Raw genomic sequence first — 4,836 nt, 5'->3', positions numbered from 1 at the left:
ACGGAACCGCCAAACTACCCAAATTTGAGTTCTTTTGACGCAACCCCATAGTTTGGCCCAATAACTCAAATTTGAGTAAATAGATTAAACTCACACTAGGTAGTTTGCCTTTAACTTCAACAATAAAAAATATACTCAAGAGTAGATAAATTCAACCCAAACGTACGTTTTTTCATCCCAATTTTGACAAAAACGACATTTACCCAAATTGGCTTTTTGGGCCAAAGTACCCCAAGTGGGTCGATGCAGCTTGCTTTGACAACATCGGTGGGAGAAAAAGAGAAAACAACCTAATGTTTGGTGGAAAGATTAAACGATATACTTACTTTTGAGTAAAATAAACTCAAAAAATAGGGGAAATTACCTATTCTCGACCGTTTTGTTCTCTTCGTCTTTGTGGTTTTTTTTGAAACCTATTGAACTCAGAGTTGGTCTCAAATCCTTTCCAACTAAGCTGAATTATATGGCAAAGTTTCAGGCAATTTGGCTGACAAAAACCCATCATGACGAAGAGAACAAACCTGCCGATAATAAATAAAAGAAAATCGGGTTAAGTACGGTTCCTTTGAATTCCACTAAGAATTTGCATCCTTTGACAGATACGTATTTCGACCTCAACTGTAAGGTCGTCTTCAGTGTCTTGTACTTGACTCTACTCGATTTTTTTTTATTTACAGATGTTCCCCTAACAAGCCCAGGTTAATCATCATCACTGCCGATAATACCCATTGTCACCATAGGTAGTTTTAGTTCTCTGTGCACGATTACTTTCCAGGGTGCTTTCTCGTACTGGATTTGATTAGATAAAAGTAGTAACGATTGTTTAGAGATACTTATGGATATGGATTCATTCAAAATTTGAATATTTAATATTACGTAACGCAAGATTTTGCAGTTTTAGATCGCCTCTCTCCCCAACGTAACAACTTTTGTATGGGAAATATCGAAATTTTATGTGAAGCGAACACAGCGCTAGACCAACTTCCGCTCCCACAATACGTTTGCGTAATTGAATGAATCCTATGTAACTCAATTCAGAAATCACAGAAAAACTACAGATATTTTTTGTAAAAAAAAATTAAATCATACCGATATTAATCTAGCCTGTTGGAAGACAGTATTTACTATAATCAAGAATGTTTACCTACGTGAAGTTGTAAAGGAGACAACTACATTATGAATGTATTTGACACACATGTCCAGAAAATTGTAAGGACAATGCAAGGCATGTTATTACTCAATAAACCTTAATATTAAAAAATGCTCAAAAGTTCAAATTCAGATATATTGCGGGCTGATAAATTTCTTGCGAGAAAGGCAACATGGTTATCGAAGAGATAAACATTATTTTAGAACAAAAATCAATCTACAAGCTGTACAGTAATGTCGAATTCGTTTTTGAACCTGGGTTGGAACTGGATCGGCGGAAAATGTGTAAACAAACAACGTCAAACAAATTTTAGTACAAGCGTAACCGAAGTCGGGTTGGGGTTGAAACTGTGATCTGATCCAGTTCCAACCCAGGTTGGAACTGAATCAAAAACGAAAACGACATAAGTCACAATCATATTATTAAGTAAAAAAACATGAATTCCGGGATTAAATCCAGTAACACATTCTTGGGAAAATGTTATCTTTTATCGTAGCAAAGAACAGTTCTGACTTTTACCCAAAACTCTTTCCTTAAAAAAATACTGCTCAGATTATTTGCCAGAATAAGATTTTCAATGACACCACAGATGATTTACAGTGCAAAAACCGCTGATACAGATGGAATAGAGACCACCGGTGCGCAAAGGTGATCGATAACACAAGTTTACAAAATAAAACGAAAGTCGTGAACTTCTGTCAACGACCAAAATTTTTGAAGCACAATTTAGTGCTGATTTCGAAACCGACCTTCAAAAATTTTCAAGTAGAACAGTTTTTGAGTTTTAGCTCAATATCGAGTTTTGCAACTTTTCAAAATATATAATTTACTAAAATTCAAATATATTGCGTTTTGTTCAACCAATTTTAAATCTTTTTCCATAAATTAAAAGCTGAATACAATACCATTTGATCATCCGAATACAGGTTTTGCGTCAGATTGATGAAATTCAAGATATTGGCGAGTTTTAGGGACGATCTCCTTAAATTTTAGCAAAATTCCCAAAATTTTTTGAAGAAATGTATTTTTTTCAACAAGAAAAAAACAACTTAAAAATTCTCTCACGGCATTTATTTGACATATCATATGTAGGCGAGTTACAGTAAAAATTTCAGCTCAATCGGAGCATTGATTACGGAGAATGAGATGTTTGAAGTGAGCGACTTTGCTTAAAAATAGAACAAAAATCGATTTCAAATCATCAACCTTGTATGGAAAGTCGAAAAAATTTCCGCTCTACTGTAATTTTTTTCTTTCACGTTTTTGAACTCAGGGCATAATTCTACACCAAAAATGATCATCAGCTTACCGAGTTCAAAAATGCTGTAAACTAGTGTAATTGTTTTACTCACATGGAAACGAACGACCGGTGCGAAAATGGGTGGGTAACGGAATTAAAAATCGTTAACGACGTGCTGTTTCGTGTGTAGTATGAAGCCCACGCGTGGGCTTGGCCTAAGGAGAGCTGGTGTGCACAGGAGCGGAACCATTGTCACGAAGTCGCATATGCTCCTGGGCTTCGCGGACGATATCGACATCATCGGAATCGACCGTCGGACCGTGGAAGAGGCGTTCGTACCTTTTAAGAGGGAGACTGCGAGAATTGGACTTACGATCAACACCACAAAGACTAAGTACATGATTGCTAGTGTTCAACGTCGGTGCGGCCGTGGTAGTGGTGACGAAGTGGTGCTAGGTGGGGAAAAGTTTAAAGTTGTGGATGAATTTGTTTATCTTGGTACTCTAGTGACGTGCGATAATGATGTTACCCACGAGGTGAAAAAACGGATTGCGGCTGCAAATCGGGCCTTTTTCGGTCTGAGGAACCAGCTAAGGTCCCGCAGGCTGCAAACGAAGACAAAACTCGCGTTGTACAAGTCTCTGATTCTCCCGGCCGCTTTATACGGTCATGAAACGTGGACGTTGAAAGAAGTTGATCGGAGAGCCTTTGGAGTCTTCGAACGTAAAGTGCTGCGAACAATACTCGGCGGTAAACTGTAGGACGGCGTGGCATGAACCACGAATTGTACCAGGTATATAAAGAGATGGATATAGTGAAGCGAATACATACAAAACGGCAGGCTGCCGTGGACTGGACACGTAGCTCGTATGCCGGAGGAACTAAAAGCTAAAACCATATTCGGCAGATAACCAGGAAGGGGCCGTCAGCTTCGTGGTAGACCGCGCACACGGAGGCTTTTTGTAGTTGAGGAGGACTTAAGGGCTCTAAACGTTCAGGATTGGCCCAGGACCGAGACCAGTGCAGGCGAATGCTTCATTCGGCGTAGACTCACCGCTACGAGTTGTAGCCCATCAAGTATCAAGTAAGTATTCTTCTAATTTTCAAAATTCAATGAGATATTCCTCCAATGTATTGAAATCCAGTATGTATTTTTTTCTAGGAATTCCTTAAGGAATTCCCAGGGATTGTTTCAATAAATATTTCTGAATCCTTTAAAATGATTTCACAAATTTCCTAAAAATCTTTAAATTTTAAAGTTTTCCGTTTTTTTTTCAAGCAGTTTTTTAAATAGAAATAGTGCGAGAGTTTAAATGTTTTTTTTAAGGTGTTCAGATATTTCTAAATGCTTAAGAATCTGTTTTCAGATATTATTCTGGTAACTCGTGCGCGAATTTCATCAGATTCATTCAGCAGTTTCTTCAGAAAATTAATATTCAGAATTTCTTTAAGAATACAGTTAGACAATTTTCCCTGGATAACGATAGAAACTATTACAGCAATACCTTCATACAATATGGCAAGGAAACTATGAGGAATTTTCCAGCAGTTCCTCCAGAAAACCTTCCAGTTATTGTGGGCTTCGTGGCCGTCAGTCGTTTAGGTGTCTCGTAAGCCTTGGAGTGTGGGTTCGATTCCCGCTCCAGTTGGGGAAAACTTTTCGTCAAACGGGAAATTCTCTACTGGGTGTTATATGTGTTGTCCGTTGTCTAATGTTAGTAGTTTGTGCGCCCTCTGGCCGAAGGCGGTTCTTCTTCTTCTTCTTCTTCTTCTTCTTTATGGCTCTACGTCCCCACTGGGAGTTGGCCAGCCTCGCTTCAACTTAGTGTTCTTTGAGCACTTCCACAGGTATTAATAGAAGGGCTTTCTTTGCCTGCCATTGCATGAAATTGTATATTGTGAGGCAAGTACAATGGTACACTATGCCCACTGGCATTGCCCAGGGAGTCGAGAAAATTTTCCCGACCGGAACGGGAATCGAACCCACCGTCTCCAGATTGGCGATCCATAGCCTTAACCGCTAGGCTAACTGGAGACCCCGGCCGAAGACGGTGTAGTTGTCTTTTTTATACTTTAGGAATTCCTTCAGGGAGTCGTTTAGATATTCTTCCAAGTATTTTTTTTTCACAAATTTCTACAAGGTAGGATATTTGTGAAAATCTTCAGGAAATCCAACAGTGATTCATTAGGAAATTCTATCAATGATTTTATAAGTTTTTTTGCGATTTTACCCCTGGGGGCATTTTCACATTTTATAAGATATTCTTCCAATAATTCCTTCATAAACTCAACTGCCTGTATTATGCTTTCAGCTGCCTGAAAGAGTATGTTTTGTGTTTCACATTTATTGCTACTGTTTTATCGAAAAAAAAAATGTGAACAATATATACAGTTTATCAGTTGCAGCTATATCAGAAAATTAAATTACATTATTACCGATTTCAAC

The sequence above is a fragment of the Aedes albopictus genome, chromosome 2 (assembly GCF_035046485.1).
Source record: "Aedes albopictus strain Foshan chromosome 2, AalbF5, whole genome shotgun sequence".
In the NCBI taxonomy this organism is placed as follows: Eukaryota; Metazoa; Arthropoda; class Insecta; order Diptera; family Culicidae; genus Aedes; species Aedes albopictus.
The sequence above is the reverse complement of the archived record's forward strand: the minus strand, read 5'-3'. Positions refer to the sequence as shown.